The sequence below is a fragment of the Acinonyx jubatus genome, chromosome C2 (genome assembly GCF_027475565.1).
Source record: "Acinonyx jubatus isolate Ajub_Pintada_27869175 chromosome C2, VMU_Ajub_asm_v1.0, whole genome shotgun sequence".
Classification (NCBI taxonomy): Eukaryota; Metazoa; Chordata; class Mammalia; order Carnivora; family Felidae; genus Acinonyx; species Acinonyx jubatus.
The window spans coordinates 83674277-83694361 of record NC_069384.1 but is presented as its reverse complement, the minus strand read 5'-3'; the positions used below and the strand labels follow the sequence as shown (position 1 = coordinate 83694361).

The 20085-nt window shown below is 38.7% G+C and overlaps 1 pseudogene; it reads right to left on the bottom strand.

The window, feature by feature from the left end:
• Positions 1-14781: 14781 nt before the first annotated feature.
• LOC106967364 (tigger transposable element-derived protein 1-like) lies at positions 14782-16973 on the bottom strand (annotated as a pseudogene).
• Between the last annotated feature and the right edge of the window lie 3112 nt (positions 16974-20085).

Below are 20085 nucleotides of genomic sequence, written 5' to 3'. Positions count from 1 at the left end.
CTTCACAGGACGTTTGGGCTCTGCTGGTGAACCAGAGGCCTGTACACCAAAAGGTGGCTCTCCTATACCTCACAGGTACACACATCATAGTATGTGCTTCGCGGTATAGTGTATGTTGATGTACATATATGTTTTAGGGAGGCAAGTGGTTGGCATCAGAAGAAGACAGAAAACACTCTTCTAGTAAATATTTAAGAGTAGAATTTATTATGTCTTAAAATAGAATTTATTATTTCTATTATTAAAATCAGATATATGTTAATTTTTCATTGCTGCAATACTTGCTTAAGTGCCTTTATTTTAGCTTATTTATTTACTTTTGAGACAGAGAGAGAGAGAGAGAGAGAGCACATGCACGAGCAGGGGAGGGGCAGAGAGAGAGGAAAGAGAATTCCAAGCAGGCTCTGCACTGTCGGCGCAAAGACTGATGCGGACTCCATCTCACAAACCGTGAGATCATGACCTGAGCAGAGATCAAGAGTCAGTTGCTTAATCAGCTGAGCCACCCAAGTGTCCCAGTCCTTTTTTTTTTTTCTTAATCATGCATACACCACTTCCTTTTTTTTTTTTTTTTTTGTCTTTTTAGAAGGGGAGATGACTTTTGAAGAGAAATATTATTGGTGTCCTTCATATTAAATTCTAAGGCCCTATGGTCTCAGAAAATTTAAGGGTCAGTAATCTAATATAATACTTCACATCATAAGGTGAAAACTTTTAAGCCTTTGCTTAAGGTGTCCAGTCAGGAAGTGGCAGGATCCCCTGACTGCTACAATGCTGGCTGTGCAGCATAATGGCCATGAGGGAAAGAACCAAGAAATGGAGTCTTTCCTCCTCCTCCTCCTCCTCTACCTTTTCCTCCACCTTGTCCTCTTTTCCCTCCTCCTCCTCCTCCCCCTTCCCCTTGTTCCTCCTCATCCTCATTCTTACTCTCCAAGTAAAGTGAAGCACTAGGACTTTTTCTTCTTTTTTAATACAACTTTTATTTTAGAGTAGCTTTAGATTTACAGAAAAGCTGTGAAGATAGTACAGAGAGTTCCCATATGCTCTGTACCCGATTTCCCTTGTTATTAACATCTTACATTGTATGCTACAGTTGTCACAATTAGTGATGTCATTATGAGCTGAAGTCCATCCTTCATGGGGATTTCCATTGTTTTGTCCTTTTTCTCTTCCAGGAAACTTGGATAGTTTCTCAAGACTTCCTTGTATTTGAAGACCTTGAGAGTTTTGAGCATATTTTGAAGACAGCTTAGATATTTTATAGATTGTTCCTCAAGAGATATCTGTCTGATGTTTTTCTCATAATTAGACTGTAGTTATGGATTTTGGGGGGAAGACCACATAAGTAAAGCAACACTATCTTCCTATAATGAGTCTTTTTTTTTAATGTAAGTTAACTACCTGGCACATAGCAGGCACTCAATAAAGCACAGATTCTTCTTCTCTTTCCATTCCCCAGGCCAGTTTAGCAACCAAGAAATAATCTGTATATGAAACATGTTTACCATGTTCCAGTTCCTCTCTTCTAGGAAAGGTATGATCCAGATGGAAAACAGGCTTGAGAATAAAGAGAAAATTTGGATTTTTGCCAACCATATTTGGAAACAGCCCCCGGGTACAATTGGTCCCTGTGCTTTGCCCTTCTGGGACCTCTCTCATCATGTCCTGTGCCCCAGAAAGGTGATCTCTATAGGACAACAGACAGATTCTTTGCTGCCTAGATTCATGTGGGGTTTAGTCAATGGGGCATCAGCAGGAGTTAAGCAAGCAAGAAAGTAACCTTGTATATTATCCCTTTATTTATCCATTTTGATTGGCTGTCACTTTCTTGCCAGGATAGTGACATATAGTTTTATATATAGAGAGAGTTAATTATATATATTTATATAAAATTTATATATGTATATATAAATTTGTACACAGAAAAGAATCAAAAGGGCTATGACAGGTCATGTGACCAAGTAGCAGCTACTGAATCATGACCTAATAGTGTGGTGTCACATGTTTAGAGAATGAATACAGTATCAGACACATTTATGCTACTGCTCTCCATCTATCTAATGCTCTTTAGAATGATCTTTGCAAGTTTTATTTTATTTTATTATTTTATTTTATTTTATTTTATTTTATTTTATTTTAGAGAGAGAGATCATGGTAGGGAGGGGAGGGGCAGAGGGAGAAGAAAGGGAATCTTAAGGAGTCTCCATGTTCAGCATGGAGTCTGGCTCAGGGCTTAGTCTCAGAACTGTGATATCATAACCTGAGTCAAAATCAAGAGTCAGATGCCACTTAACTGACTGAGCCACCCAGACGCCTCTACAAGTGTGTTTTAATGATGTTGCCACTATACAAAATATCTTTGGAACTTTAGAACCTCCATTTGAAAATTAGAGACAGTTTAACTAATAATCTCCTTACCAAACTTGATTCCTCCTCTCTTCACCAACCTGCTTCTGAATTTCTTTTGACTGTTTCCAAAACTCAAATCTGAGGTCAGAGTAAATGTTTTACTGGTGATATTTGAACAACCAGCCATAGACTCAAAGGAAAATTAAAAAAAATTTTTTTGAGAGAAAGATGTAGATTTGTTGAACCATGGCAACATTTGGAGTAACCTAGAGTATACATAGGTGAAAACTCTGGAGTGGGCAGGATCCGTTTGGATATAAAGATTCTGCAGTGTTTGTTTAAAAACCTGTCATTAGACCATAATAGCACAGTGTTCTGCAATGCAGGTTCTGGAGGCTGATTGGCTGGTTTTATTTTTATTTTTCATTTTTTATTTTTTAAACTTTTATATTCCGGTTATCATACAGTGTAATATTAGTTTCAGCTGTATAATATGGTGATTCAACACTTCCATACATCACCCTATGCTCATCGCAAGTGCCCTCCTTCGTCTCCGTTATCTATTTCACCCATCCCCCCTCCCACCTCCCTCTGGCTACCATCAGTTTGTTCTCTAGAGTTAAGAGTCTGTTTCATGGTTTGCCTCTCTGTCTCTTTTTGGTCTCTTTGCTCATTTGTTTTGTTTCTTAAATTCCACATATGAGTGAAATCATGTGGTATTTGCGTTTCTCTGAATGACATATTTCACTTAACATAATACTCTGTAACTCCAACCATTTCACTACAAATGCCAAGATTTCATACTTTAAATGGCTGAGTAATATTCCTATATATACATGTGTATATGTATAGGAATGTTACTACATCTTTAAGATTAGAGTTTGGGTTGCGGTTAGGGTTAGGGAAAGGGTAAGGGACAGGACTAGGGTCAGGGTGAGGATATGTGCCTTGTGTACTGCAGTTCAGAGAGCTCTACAGAGGGTTAGGCTTAAGATTAGGGTTAGAATTAGCATTAGGGGTTAGGTGTTTCCGGTTTATGATTTAGGGGTACAGTTAATGTTAGGGTTGGAGTATGTGCCTGGTATCCTATAGTTCAGGTACCTCTCCAGAAGATAAAACCCAGATTTCTGCTTGGTTGTGATTAGACATAGCATTAATCTACCCAGCTGAGAAGCAAGGAAGGGATTTAGAGCTGTAAATACTCTTTGTTTTTTTGTTTTTATTATTTTAAATTCTGGTTTCATATTGTATTGTATTGTATTGTATTGTATATTTTCCGGGGGCTGGGTTGGGGTGAGTGTGAGAGAACACAAGCAGGGGAGGAGCAGAGAGAGAAAGAGACAGAGAATCCCAAGCAAGCTCAGAGCTGTCAGGGCAGAGCCTGACATAGGGCTCGAACCCACGGATCCTGAGATCATTACTCCAGCTGAAATCAGGAGTCAGAAGCTTAACCGACTAAGCCACCTAGGTATCCCCTGGCTTCATCCTTTATCTGTGTGAGACCTTAGGCAAGTTTCTTAAGCCTCTTAGCCTAGTGTTTCTAGCCTATAAAATGAGGACAATAATAGTACCAATATCACAGGGTTGTTCTGAGAAGTAAAAGAATTAGTATATGTAAAGCTTTTTAATTGGTGTTAGAACATGGGAAGGAATCAAACGTTAGTTATTACCATTGTGTACTATGTTGTGTCGTAGATCATGATTAAAGACCATTGGTGTTTGGTGAATTTATGCATTGTGGTTTTATCACAATATTCTTCAACCTTGTTTCTATATTTAATTGATGGCTGTTATCTTCATTAGGCACTGCTCCCATATAAAAGTAAGGTTTGTTCGGAGGTTAACAAAGTAAAGATTATATTTGTCTTTATATTTATATTTACACTTTTGTTTCCATAGAAAAAAATTGAGTGTTCTCTCTTTAAAAAGAAAAAGTCTCTGACAGGCTAAAGTGTCTGAAGATACTCAAATAAAAAAGCTTCTAGGCTGAGAAAGAAATTACAGTCTGGTAATTCATCAGGTCTTGATAGGTCCTTGTCCCCTACATGGCCCAATCAAGGAGATAGGAAAAGGAAGAATACCATTACCAAAAGTATGTGGTGCAATAAAAAATGACATACATAGGAATTATTTGTCTTTCCAAAGATTTTAAGTCAGCACACTTTCTAATTACTCAATGACAGGTTTTACTTTTCAATTTCTAAGTTGCAGTGTATTTGTGGCATATAAACACACACGCAAATAGACACACACAGTATATTTTTTTTACATTATTGTACAATCAAACTAAGTTAGCTGGAAGTACTGAGTAACCCCATGAACTAATGAAGCAAACATGTGCCCCCACTGGGCTGTGGAAGGCTTCCAGGACTCCCAAGCATACACCTGCAGAAATCGGTGATTCATGTCTGAGTCACTCGGCAAGAGTTAGCAGAGAAAAGCAGCCGGGATGCAGAGGGTACAGTTGGCTGCCGGTTCTCTCCTGCTCTCCCAGAATAATGACATTAATGACACTTCCAAACAGCTCACCCAGTCACAAAGTGGGAGATTTCAAAATCCATGTGGCAGCTGATTTCCTAATAGGATGCATTAAACAGGACATTGCATGTTTTACGGGCTGGGGTTGATTAGACCATAAGACTTAAAATATGTAGCTAAAGTGGTTGAAAAATAGGCCTTGGAAGTTCAGATCAAAGCATTACAGGGGGGTGATTAGATAAATAAAAAGTTTAAGCCTAACTGAGCAAATAATTGCACATCCCCTGAAAAGCTCGGTTCACAGGGATTGATCAAATGTGAGTCACCCCAGGCACAGATGTCTTTCTAAGAATATTCCTTTTAATTTTTTTAATATACATCAAAAGAAAAAAAAATCTGGGTACTGACCAGCAAATACTCCTGTTTGTATAAGAAAAGCCTCTTTAAGATACTGACAAAAAAAAAATATATCCCTCATTGTTTAAACTGGCCAGTTTTTTTCCCCTGTCTTTTCCTTCTCAGTCTGTAGAGAAAGGTTTTTGCTTCTTTAATGCAGACTAATAGAGCTCACCTAAAAAAAATTCTAAAAGATTTCTGGTGCCTTATCCTGTCCATTATTATACAAAAGTCAGATGTAGATTTATGTTAAAAGCATATACTGTTGTTTTCCTATAGAAAAATATGTCAGTGGGAAGATTTGTCTTTGTCTAGTTAAAAAACAAAACAGCCGTCGCAAAGCTATTTGTGCATTGGTATGTGCCAGATACAGGTTATCTCATTTAAACCTCATGACAATGCTCGAAGGACAGGTTTTCATATTCCCAGTTTATATGCAAGGAAATTGAGGCACATGTGCAGATTAGGCAACTTGCCCCAAGTCACAAGGCTGGGAAGTGGCAGAGTGGAGTGTGAGAGACCAGGTCTAACCCTGGACACCTTCCACCTGAGAGTGCTTCTGTCTGTCACTCATTCTTTAGTAACTAAAGGACTCTGCAACTGCATGTCAATTTCAGTCATTTCTGTGAGATGATCTTGGCAGTTTCCTTGAGGCAGAATCCCACTATTATTTCTTATTTTGAAAATAAGCAATCTGTGATATACATCATAGCTCCCCCCCACCAAAAAACACAAAACAAGGCAAATGGGTGAATGGACATGCATTCAGAGGTACTAAATTTCAAGTCTGTGATTTGGTCACTAGTCCTCCATGACCAGATGGTGACAAGGCAAGACATTTTGGTAGGCAGAGTTCTTGTCCATGTCTCCGAATCAGCAGTTTCTTGGAAGCAGCACTTATCCTACAGTAATCTTCCAAAATTGGTGATCAGAATTAGGAAGGGGGAATGGAAAATGGTGGCATCAATGCCTGTGAGTGAATCAAGACAAGGTCTCCAGGTCTGCCTGTGACCTACCTTTCGCAGCATTATTTGTCATATTTTTAAACCTTAATTTATATTCCACTTGTAACTGACACTTTTCATGACCTTCGTTTACTCAAATATTTCTGCAACAGGATGTTGCTTTATATTTCAGTGCCCCTTCAAACCTCAAAAGGTAGGGAAACAGGTTAGCACAGCGAACAACCATTCCCTCAGGGAGTCAGACTAGCCTGTTCCAAATCCCAGCTGTGTGACTTTGAGAAAGTTGCTAAGCTCTCTGTACCTCAGTATCAGCTCATAGGGTACTGTCTTTTTTTTTTTTTACATTTATTTATTTTTTGAGAAATAGTGAGACAAAGCGTGAGAGGCGGAGGGCCAGAGAGAGAAGGAGACACAGAATCTGAAGCAGTCTCCAGGCTCTGAGCAAGAGGTCAGCACAGATCCTGATCCAGGGCTCGAACCCACGAACTGTGAGATCATGACCTGAGCCGAAGTCGGATGCTCAACCGACTGAGCCACCCAGGCGCCCCACATAGGGTACTGTCTTAAGTTGGGTTGCCATAACATAATACTATAGACTGAGTGGCTTAAGCAGCAGGAATTTATTTCTCACAGTTTTGGAGCCTGGGAAGTCTAAGATCAAGGTGCCAGGCACTTAGGCTCCTGATCAGAGCCCTTGTCCTGGTTTGCAGACAGCTGTCTTCCTCCTGTGTCCTCACATGGTAGAGACAGAGCAAGAGCAAGTTCTCTGGTGTTTTCTTATAAAAGTACTACCCGTCATGAAGACCCCACCTTCATGACCTCATCTAACTCTAACCGCCTCCAAAAAGCACCACCTTGTATACCATCACAAGAGGATTAGGGCTAGAGGTCCCCTGCCCTTGCTCCATATTCTCACCAATACCTGTTGTGTCCTGTGTTGTTAATTTTAGCCATTCTGACAGGTGTGAGGTGGTATCTCATCATGGTTTTGATTTGCATTTCCCTGATGCTCAGTGATGTTAAGCATCTTTTCATGTGTCTGTTAACCATCTCAAAGTCATCTTTGGAAAATGTCTATTTATGTCTTCTGTTCATTTCTTAACTGAGTTGTTTGGGTTTTGGGTGTTGAGTGTGATAAGTTCTTGGATACTAACTCTTTATCAGATATGTCATTTGCAGATATCTTCTCCCATTCCTAAGGCTAGAGAAGCTTTTTACTTTGATGAAGTCCCAATAGTTCACATTTGCTTTTGTTTTCCTTGCCTTCGGTGACATGTCTAGTAAGAAGTTGCTACAGGCAAGGTCAAAGAGGTTGCTGCCTGTGCTCTCCTCTAGGATTTTGGTGGTTTCCTGTCTCATATTTAGGTCTTTCATCCATTTTGAATTTATTTTTGTGTATGGTGTAAGAAAGTGGTCCAGTTTCATTCTGTTGCATGTTGTGGTCCAGTTTTCTCAACACCATTTGTTGATAGTACTGTCTTTTTTCTGTTGGATATTCTTTCCTGCTTTGTCAAAATTAGTTGACCATATAGTTGTGGGTCCATTTTTGGGTTTTCTATTCTGTTCCACTGATCTATGTATCTGTTTTTGTGCCAGTACTACACTGTCCTAATGACCACCGCTTTGTAGTATAGCTTGAAATCTTGAATTGTGATGCCTCCAGTATTGTTTTTGCACTGTTGGTGGGAATGCAGACTGGTGCAGCCACTCTGGAGAGCAGTATGGAGGTTGCTCAAAAAAACTAAAAATAGAACTACTCTACGATCCAGCAATTGAACTATTAGGTATTTACTCAAAGGATACAAAAATACAGGTTCAAAGGGGTACATGTGCCCCAATGTTTATAACAGCATTATCAACAATAGCCAAACCATAGAGACAGGCAAAATGTCCATTGACTGATGAATGGATAAAGAAGATGTGTTTGTATATATATGTATATATACACACACACACACACACACACACACACGTATACATATGTGTGTGTGCGTTGTATATATATGTGTATATATACACACACACACACACATATACATATGTGTGTATGTGTGCGTGTGTGTGTGTGTGTGTGTGTACACACAATGGAATATTACTCAGCCATCAGAAAGAATGAAATCTTGCCATTTGCAACAACGTGGATGGAGCTAGAATGTATTATGCTAATAGAAATAAATCAATCAGAGAAAGACAAATACCATATGATTTCAATCATGTGTGGAATTTAAGAAACAAAACAAACGAACATATGGGAAAGGGTGGGAAAGAGAATAAAGGGAAACAAACCACAAGAGACTCTTATCAGTAGAGAACAAACTGAGGTTGATGGAGGGAGGTGGGTGGGAGGTGGACTAGATGGGTGATGGGCATTGAGGAGGGCACTTGTTGGGATGAGCACTGGTGTTGCATGTAAGCGATGAATTGCTGAGTTCTACTCCTGAAACCAATATTGCACTGTATATTAACTAACTAAAATTTTAAATGAAAAAAATGCCCTCAAAGTTGAAACAAAAAAAAGGGAAAGGATTAGGGCTTCAACATATGGATTAGTTTGGTGGAAATGGAGGGCATATTTAGCCCATTACAGGTACTGCCTGTAAAGCAACTGGCAAGTACTCCATGGAAGTTAGCCATCACTAACTCAGGTACTAAAATTAAGGAACAAGAGGTATATTAAATGTACCTGTATAAAGGTATATTAAAATGTACCTGTTTACCTATTTTGATGAATATAGAGGGACCAGCTTTTATTGGGCTAGGTGCTGGGCCACACACACAAAGGAAAAATAAGAATAAGGTAAAATTGCATCTTTCAAGGAGCTCCTGGTCTCCTGTGCCCTTGGAAGAAAGTTCTCTAGAAGATACCCCCTCCTCCCAAGAATCACCCTCTGTCTTGCAGGGCTCGTGACCAGCCACGGAAAAACATCGAAAATAGGCCTGGTACACACACTGTTGAACAACTCTGCAAGCTTTGGGGTTCAAATCCTGCTTGTTGTAATTATTGGCTCCAAATTTGGGCAAGTAATGTAACCCTATTCAGTTCAGCTTTCTCCTCTGTAGAATCAGAAATGATATTTATTTATTTATTTTTAAATATTAACGTATCCTGTGCACTGTTGGTGGAATGTAAATTGGATCTGCCACTACAGAAAACAGTATGGAAGTTCCTCAGAAATGAAAAAGAGAACTACCTTATGATCCAACAACTCCATTTCTAGGTATTTATCCAAAGAAAAGAAAAACACTGACTTGAAAAAATATATGCATCCCATGTTCATTGAAGCATTAATTATAATAGCCAGTAGATGGAAACAACCTAGGCATCCACTGATAGATGAACGGATGAAGATGTGACATATACATATATCATAGATACATGATAGACTGTTGCCTAACCATAAAAAAGAATGAAATTTGCAACAACATGGATGGACCTTGAAGGCATTTTACTAAGTGAAATAAGTCAAACAGAAAAAGACACATACCATGTGATGTCGCTCATATGTGAAATCTAAAAAACACAAAAACAAAAAATGTAACTCGGAGAGAACAGATTGGTGGTTGCCAGAGATTGGGAGGAAGGGCAGGTAGACAAAAATGCGTGTAGGAGGCTAAAAGGTAAAAACTTCCTGTTATAAAATAAATAAATCCTGGGGATCTAATGCACAGCATTGCGACTATAGTTAACAGTACTGTATTGCATACTGGAAAATTGCTGAGAGAATAAATCTTAAAAGTTCTCTTCATGAGAAAAAAAGTTTTGGCACTGTGTATGATGACAGATGTTAACTGAACTCATTGCAGTAATCATTTTACAAAATTTACAAATATTGAATCATTGTGCTGTACACCTGAAACTAAATGTTTTATGTCGATTATGACCCGATAAAAAATATTAACGTATGTATTATTATTGCATGAAAGAAATGGTGCTCCATTGGACCTTTGAGCACTGCTCCAGCAGGAGACAAGGAGACAGCTATACAGAGCATGGAGGCTGCAATCCTTGGGCTGAGTGGGTACCACTGCTGTCAGCCTAATAATATACCATAGATACAATAGCAATAGCCCTAGCTTGCAGACATTCTGAGAAGTACATGAAATATACGTAAAATCGACTAGCTGTAGTTTTCACATACAAGTACCTGGTAAATGTTCTCCAAACAAACAAAACAAAACCAAGCACAGTCTGCCCGTGTCAGGAGTGTGTGCGAGAAGAAAGGCTGTGTACTATCAACACGTTTATCTGCAACAACTGGCCAGGGTTCCACAAATAGCTATAATACATTTAGCATGTAGCTGCAGGAAGTAACAACAAACAAATAAACAGAGTGGCTGAGTGCTACCAACCTTTGTCATCATTCTCAGGAATCCACCGGCTGCGGGTCTTATCAGTTTCAGTGTTAAAATTTAATAGGCTCTAGCACCAAAGATGAAGCAGAGTATAAAGCGAGAAGTTTTTCCGCTGTGTTACTTAGACTTTTCCTGATTCATTTAGAAATTACCCACATGTACAAAAGAAAACAAAACAAAACCCTACAAACCTCAAACAGGGCCGACTGCTTCTCCCCTAGAGCAGTTTTCCACATTCACTTAGTCTCATGGAAATGCAGACTCAAAGGAAAGTTCTAAGAGTGATACAAGCTCATTATTCCCCCCTAACTTTGCATTTATACCTCAATAAATATTAATGCGGAGAGTGAGCTAACACAGAACAGTGTTTTTTAAGTCAGAGTATCCTTGTCAGAATCAGCTGAGGCTTTTGTCAAAAAATGGATTCCAGACCAGTTATCTATGTGGGTAGGACTCTGGAATCCACATGTTAAACAGGTTTTCCAGGGGACCCTAACACACACAGATAGGCACGAACCTCTGAGAAATGGGGATAAAATTCTCTGAATTTTATTTTGCTTTCAGGCAACACCTGCCAATTTTAACAGGGTGATTTTTAAATTGACAGATGAGAAGATGGAGTACCCAAAAACACTTCTGACTTGACGAGTAGCAAATCCCCATGTTAAAACACAGCAAATGACGCTTTCCTAGGGCTATTCTAAGTTCAACACTAGGGCTACTGTAAGCTTGCTAAAATATTAGAAACTAATTTAAAAATAACAAAAGTGTGTGCACGTGTGTGTGTATGTGTGTATGTGTGTTCAAGCCAGGTAGACCAAAATGTTAAGTAACCACAACAGAGTAGGGTCACAGAATCACTAATTACATCTCTTTGATACTTAAAAAATGTGGAAAAAAATAATATTCAGTGCTGAGATAGAGCCATTGCATATCAACCAGCACTGTGTCCCCACTTTGCCAAGCACTGCACTAGCCCTGGATACACGAAGATAAAGCAAACAGCCCTGCTCTCTAGCTCACATTAGCAGTGGTTCTTAAACTGTTCAGGCTCTAAGAGCCCTTTGGCTTTCACCCCTGAAAAAATGTCCACGTGTACAAACACAGGATTTTGAATAAGGTTTCAGGTGATTGAAGGAGACCCCAATCCTCACCAAGTCCAGACACAGTATGAATTGAGCAGGTTCTAAATCCTCCAGGTTTGTGGTGTCCCCTTCCTACATGTAACTCAAAATACAATTTAAATGTGTTAAAGAAACAAAAGTGAAGTGCTGTAAATTCAAATTGCTTCTTTCTAGAACTTCAAATTGCCATTTCTATACTGTTGCTTTTTGTTTGTTTGTTCTTGGTGTTGGTGTTTTTACTTGTTTGTTTGGTTTAGTGCTTCTGCTTCACCAGAGCCATATGTGTCTATTTAATTTGCCTGTAGGTAATCCAGCACTATTCTGAGGGAGACACGGCTCCCCAAACACATTAATTACAATACAGGACGTTATGAGCTCTGTAACAGTCTGGGAGTACAGAGCAGATGACCCAGGGAAGAAAGATTCATCTCAACACAGCCATCCAAACATGTGTGAGCTCAAATGGAATGTTCCTTCAGTGATGCTAAGGGGAAATGGCTCTCAGTGAACTGTCAGTGTCCTCTAGTGTGCCCTCAACAATCCGCTCAGACTAATTATTGGGAAGGCCCATGTTAGGCTGGTGTAGAGGGCAGAAAGGGAAGGCATTTGGGTAGCATTGGATGCTCTTTGTTGTTTTCCAACAAAAGATGGTGAAGATTAAGGGCAAGTTAATGTGAGAGCCAACATGCAGCTGGGGGCCAGCAGAGAAAGGGGAGAGCAAAGATTGTGGCAGGAAATGAATAATCATGTGAGAGAAAATCCCAATGCCACCATGAAGGAATGGGGAGGGAAATGGTTAAAGAAAGGATAGAGGAAGTTACCAAGCAGGACTGCTTGTCGATTTACCTTTAATGTTGACAATAGAGCAAAGACACCCAAGTGACCTAGGTTCCCATCCAAGAAAGATCTCCATCCTGAGTGCTCAAGTTAGTCGCCTCATAAGACATTTGTTTTTAACTTTCACACACACATCGACCCATGTCTTCTCAGTCGCCACCTGCCTCCACCCAAACATCCAGGGAAGAGTTGAGTGTTTATTTATTTATGCTCTGCCTGTTTCCAAAATGGATTTAGGGCAGCAGAACACAAGAGGTAAGTCAAATTTCACTGTTAAAAATTCATCACTAAGAATTTTCCATATCTTTAGTCAGACAACACTTGATCATTAGGAGGTGACGTTAGTGCTGCTGACACTGTTGATGTTCTGGTGTTTCTTTCTGCTTACGTAATAGAGAAGAAGATCTCTTGCCCTCAGCTCTGTACTGGTTCCTTTTAAATATTTCAGGGCAAGGTATTAAGAACCATATTTTCGGATGGAGAGTCAGTCCATGGGTGTGAAGGTCACGATGATGATCACTACCGTTTCAAAGGTGCCTGCCATTTTACATGTAACTATATTGAATTCTCACAACAACCCTTTAAGAATGTACTACTATCCCTCATTCTACAGATGAGAAAACTGAGGACCACAACAGGAATTATTCATTTGCATGAGGCCACGTGGCTAATGGTAACAGGTTTCAAACCCAGTTGTGACTGACTTCAAAGCCTATCTGTTTTCTTTTACACTGCTCTGCCTTCCTGAGATGAGGTGAAGGTGGGAGGAGGGGTGCCCTCAGCTGTCTGTGGGAAGAAACTCAGATCTAGACCCTCAAGTAGAGATGTTCATCCTGTGCTATGGGCACATAGCATTTGTCCTCTTTCTGAAACATGTCTTTGCTGTTGGCCTGTTCCAAGGATTTTATTCATGTGTTCCACCTACATGAACAGGGTTTGCTTTAGCATCATTTATGTAATGTAAATATCATCTTTCCCTGTGGGAATCTTTTTCCTTTTGGAAACTGAGGGTTTGGGCCTGAATTTGTGCATGTTTTGCCTGGCTGATCATTGTCGTGAGCAACTTAATTGATTGTTTATGAGAAAAGGTAAACACGCTATTTTCAAACACCGCTACAGAAGTAAGATTATGTGATTAAGATGCTCAGTTACAATTTTTGTCTTTCACACAGTACTTTAAAAATTTCGAAAGGTAAAGGTTGAATGGAATTTTGTTAAAAAGGGGGGAATTTAACAGTATCCCATCAGGAGTTAATTAGACATTTATGTGCCAGATAATCTCAGACTATCCTTCCACTAGCCCCTGCTTCTGTGACTTGTGTCTGTAAGAACACTGAGGCCAAAGTAAAGGTCAGTGGTAGCACCAAAATTTTGAGATAGGTACTCAGACCTGCATTAGCAAAAGAGCTCTTTGGTGGAATGTTCCCCTGTGCCTAAATGAATTGGTCTGCCTTGTATTTTATCAGCTAGAGCTGAGTTCTTTTACAAGACAGTGACAGTGGTAGTGTTCTCAAACTGTTTCTGAAAAATGAAAGAGGAATTTCCCTTCCCCTTTAAGCCTGATATGAATGTTTTGCTCATTATCTGTTTAAGGTCATCTTGATGTCGATAAAAATAGTGGTACTTTCAACAGAAGATTTTGTTTTGTTCCTAACCATGACCAACGTCAACTCAACGTCCATTCCCTATGGCTGTGGACCTGGATCAAAGATATTCTTTTCAAAAACAGATCGCCAAGGCCTGTGATACATATAGGTTGGCAGTGCTGTAAACTTGAAGACAAGCAGGGCAGCACATACAGACAGGCATAAATGATTTTGATGATAAATAACTAAGACTAGTTAAGATATACTGGCTGGTCATTTTTTTATGCCACTTTTCATTTATGTATAGGAGAACTTAATGCAAAAAGCAATATATGTTTCTTACATAAATATAAAGAAAAAGAAAAATGTGAAAATCACATGTAATCTGACGACACAAAAAATAACCACAGTTACCATTTTGGAATATAACTTTTCAGTCTCTTAAATCCATTGTATTTATTTATTTTCAAGTACAGGCACACCTCAGAAATATTGCAGGTTCAGTTTCAGACCACAATAAAGCAAATATCTCACTAAAACAAGTCCAATGAATTTTTTGGTTGCCCAGTGCATATAAAAGTTACGCTGACACTATTCTGTGGTCTATTAATGTGCAATAATGTTATGTCTAAAAACAACGTACATACTTTAATTTAAAAATATTACTAAAAAAAGCTAACCAATATCTGAGCTTTAGGCTGGTGGAGGGTCTTGCCTAGATGATGCTGGCTGATGACTGATCACGGTGGTGGCAGCTGTAGGTTGGAGTTTCTGTGGCAATTTCTTAAAATAAGACAACAATGAAGTCTGATGCATTGAATGACTCTTTCTCTAATAAACAATTTCTCAGTAGCATGTGACGCTGTTTGATAGCATTTTACCAACAGTAGAACTTTCAAAATTAGAGTCAGTCCTCTCAAACCCTGCTGGTGCTTTATCAACCAAGTTTTTTTTTTCAAGTTTTTATTTAAATTCTAGTTAGTTAACATATAGTGTAATATTGGTTTCAGGAGTAGAATTCAGTGATTCCACTTACATACAACATCCAGTGCTCATCACAAGTGCCCTCCTTAATGCCCATCCCCCATTCATCCCATCTCCCTGTCCACCTTCCTTCATCAACCCTCAGTCTGTTCTCTATAGTTAAGAGTCTCTTAAGGCTTGCCTCCATCTCTCTTCTTTTCTTTTTCATCCTTTCAGATATTCATCTGTTTTGTTTCTTAAATTCCACATATGAGTGAAATCATATGGTATTTGTCTTTCTCTGATTGACTTGTTTTGCTTAGCATAATACACTCTAGCTCCATCCAAGTCCTTGCAAATGGCAAGATTTTATTCTTTTTGATGGCTGAGTAATATTCCATTGTACCTATATATGACCTCTTCTTTATCCATTCATCTGTCAATCAACATTTGGGGTCCTTCCATAATTTGGCTATTGTTGTTTATCAACTAAGTTTATGTAATATTCTAATCCTGTGTTGTCATTTCAACATCTTCACAGCATCCTCACCAGGACTAGGTTCCATCTCAAGAAACCACTTTCTTTGCTCATCCATAAGAAGCAACTCCTTACCTGCGAAAGTGTTATCATGAGACTGAAGCAATTCAGTCCCATCTTCAAGCTCCACCTCTAATTCTAGTTCTCCTTCTGTTTCCACCACATCTGCAATTACTTGCTCAACTGAAATCTTGAGCCCCTCCATGTCATCCATGAGGGCTGGAATCAATTTCTTCCAAACTCCTGTTATTGCTGATATTATGACCTCTTAGGAAACACAGATGTTCCCAATGGCATCTAAAATGGGGAATCCTTTCCAGAAGGTTTTCGATTTACTTTGCCCAGACCCATCAGAGCAATCACTGTCTATGACAGCTATAGCCTTATGGAATGTAGATCTTAAATAATAAAGCTTGAAAGTTGAAATTACTCCTTGACGCCTGAGTTGCAGAATGGATGCTCTGTTACCAGGCATGAAAATAACATCAATCTCATTGTACAACTCCAGAGAGCTCTTGGGTGCATTGTCAATGAACAGTCAAAATTTGAAAGGAACCTTTTTTTTCTGAGCAATAGGTCTCAACAGTAGGCTTAAAATAGTAAACTGTGTTGTAAAGAGATGTGCTGTCATCCAGGATTTGTTGTTTCATTTCTATAGCATAGGCAGAGTAGATTAAGCATAATTCTTAAGGACCCCAGGATTTTTGGAATGGCTAACGATCATTGGCTTCAACATAAAGTCACCAGCTGCATCAGCCCCTAAAAAGAGAGTCAGCCTGTCCTTTGAAGCTTTGAAGCCAGGCATTGACTTCTCTTCTCTAGCCATAAAAATCTCAGATGGCATTGTCTTCCAATAGAAGACATTGAAAATCTATTGTTTAGTGTAGCCATCTTCTTTAATTATCTTAGCTAAATCTTCTGGATAACTTGCTGCAGCTTCTGTATCAGCACTTGCTGCTTCACCTGGCACGTGTATGTTATGGAGATGGCTTCTTTTCCTTAAACCTCATGAACAAACCTCTGCTGGGCTTCAAATTTTTCTTCTGCAGCTTCCTCACCTCTCCCAGACTTTGTAGAATTGAGGAGAGTTAGATCTTTGCTCTGGATTAGGTTTTAGTTTAAGGGAATGTTGTGGCTAGTTTGATCTTCTATCCAGACCACTGCAACTTTCTCCATATCAGCAATAAGGCTGTTTTGCTCTTATCATTCATGTGTTCACTGGAATAGTACTTTTAATTTCCTTCAAGAACTTTGCCTTTGCAGTCACAACTTAGCCTAGCTCAGCTTTCTATTTGTCTTTCTCACTAAGCTGAATCATTTCTAGCTTTTGATTTAAGGTAAGAGACGTGCAAGTCTTTCTTTCACTTGAACACTTAGAGGTCATTGTAGAGTTTTTGGTTGGCCTAATTTTAATATTATTGTGTATCAGGGAATAGGGAAGGCTGAGGAAAAAGAGGGAAATGGGGAAATAGCCAGAACACACATTATACTTATTAAGTTTGCCATCTTATTTATATGAGTGCAGTTTGGGGTGCCCTAAAACAATTACAGTGATAACATTAAAGATCACTGACCACAAATCACCATAACAAATATACTAATAATGAAAAGGTATAAAATATTGTGAGAATTACCAAAATGTGATGGAGGGGCACAAAATGAGCAAATGCTGTTGGACAAATTGTGCCGATAGACTTACTTGATGCAGGGTTGCCACAAACCTATCTGTACAAAAAGTCAACATCTGCAAAGTTCAGTGAAGTGAAGCACACTAAAATGAAGTAAGCCTATAAATAGCTTCTAAAAAACTAATTTTAATTTTTTTTAATCTTTATGTTTGAGAGAGAGAGAGACAGAGTGCAAGCGGGGGAGGAACAGAGAAAGAGAGAGGGAGACACAGAATCCAAAGCAGGCTCCAGGCTCCAAGCCGTCAACACAGAGCCTGATGTGGGGCTTGAACTCATGAACCAAGAGATCACGACCTGAGCTGAAGTCGGATGCTTAACTGACTGAGCCACCCAGACGCCCCTAAAAAACTAATTTTAAAGGTAACACATGCTCATTGTTTGAAAACAATTCAGCAAGCAATAAAGAAGTAAAAAAAAATAATAATAACAATGGGTACTCATTCCTATAACAACACTATGCAGAATGTCTGCCTCAAAGATTTGTGTACTTTAAAAGTTTTATTTATGTTGATAATTTATACACAGAAGTTATACCAGTTTATATTCTATTAAGAAAAAAATGGGTTGTTGTGGGGGGGAGGCAGGAGGAGGGGAAAATGAGTGATGGGCATTGAGGAGAGCACTTGTTGGGATGAGCACTGGGTGTTGCATGTAAGTGATGAATCATAGGCATCTACTCCCAAAGCCCAAAGCACACTGTATACACTGATGTTAGCCAACTTGAAAATAAATTATATTAAAAGAAAAAAACAATATATGAGAATACCTATTCTTTTCCTAACCTCAAAGAACTGTCTTTCAATATTATCTTTTTTAGATCTTTAATTCGATAGGCTTAAAAAAGGAGACAAGATTTTATTTTTTATATTTTGATGCTTAGTAAGTTTATTATTCTTATAGGTTTATTTGTATTTCTCACTATAAATTGCTGATGTATTTTTTTGCATACTTTGCAATGCATTTGTAAAAGCCCCTTCGTAGTGAGGTTGTCAGTCATTTTTCTGCCAATGTATAAAATATTTTTCTTAGTTTGTTCTTTTCCTTTGAATTATTTATCTACTTTTAAGTTTTTATTTTTATTTTTATTTTTTATAACTTTTTAATGTTTATTTTTAAGAGAGAGACTGTGTGTGAGTGGGGGAGGGGCAGAGAACAAGGGAGGCACAGAATCTGAAGAAGGCTCTAGGCTCTGGGCTGTCAGCACAGACCCGGACATGGGGCTCAAACTCGATGTGAGATCACGACCTGAGCCAAAGTTGGATGCTCAACCAACTGAGCCACCCAGGCACCTCAAGTTTTTATTTTTATTTATTTTTATTTTATTTATTTTTTTTTTAATTTTTTTTTTCAACGTTTATTTATTTTTGGGACAGAGAGAGACAGCATGAACGGGGGAGGGGCAGAGAGAGAGGGAGACACAGAATCGGAAACAGTCTCCAGGCTCTGAGCCATCAGCCCAGAGCCCAAAGCGGGGCTCGAACTCACAGACCGTGAGATTGTGACCTGGCTGAAGTCGGACGCTTAACCGACTGCGCCACCCAGGCGCCCCTCAAGTTTTTATTTTTAAATAATTTTAGATTTATTGAAGACTTACAAAGTAGTACAGAGAGTTCCTATATAACTTTCATCCAGCTTCCCTATTTACTTATATAATTACAGTACAATTATCAAAATTAAGAAATTAACATTGGTACAATGCTATTAACTAGTATTTTATTTAGAATAGACTTTATTCATATTTCACCAGTTTTTCCCCCAATGGTATTTTTCTGTTCTAGTATCTACTCTAGGACCCTACATTGCATAAGTTTTCATGTCTCCTTAGTCTTTTCCAATCTATGGTAGTTTTAGTTTTTCCTTAATTTTCATGATCTTGACAATTTTAAAGAATACTAGTCAAGTATTTTGTATAATATTATTCAATTTGGGTTTCCCCACTCTAAAGCTACCATTTTTCTCTTTCCATACTCAGTTGTTAGAAAGAAATCACTAAGTCCAGCCCTCACTCCAGTGGGAGGTGGGTTAATCTCACCACCTAGAGAGTAGAGTATCAAAGAATTTGTGGACATATTTTAAAACCATTACACTAATACATATTTGGGGGTATGGATACTTTAAATCTATGTAAATATCCTATTTCTCACTAAAGTTTCACCAACTATTTTGACACTCATCACTAGATCTTGTTTGGAGCAATTATTGCTATGGTGTTCTAAAGCTGATTTTCTATTTCCCTCATTGCTTCTGCATTTATTATTTGGAATCCTTCTGTAAGGAATATTTGTTCCTTTTCCCCCAGAAATATGGTAGGCTTCAGTGGCTAAATACACCAATGGCCTGATTTCTTTATCTTTGCTTTTCTTTCTGTACTATAATGGTAAGATGGCTGCCAATTGCTCTCAGAGTATATTTGTTTTCTATCGGTGCTATAACAAATTACCACAAACTTGGTGGCCTAAAACAACACAAACTTGTCTTTATGGAGGTCAGAAGTCTGAAATATGTTTCATTGGGCCAAAATCAAGGGGTTGGTAAAGCTTTATATTTTTCTGGGAGGCTCTAGGGAAGAATCCATATTCTTGTCTTTTCCAGCTTCTAGAGACTACCCTTATTCTTTGGCTCATGGCCTTCCTTCCTTCTTCTTCCATCTTCAAGTCAGCAATATTAGGTCAAGACCTTTTCCTACTCAATCTGTTTGGTTTTCTCCCTCTACCTCCTTCTTTCACGTGTAATGACCCTTGTGATTACATTGGGCCTATGTGGATGATCCAGAATAATCTCTCCATCTCAAGATCAGCTGAATAACAA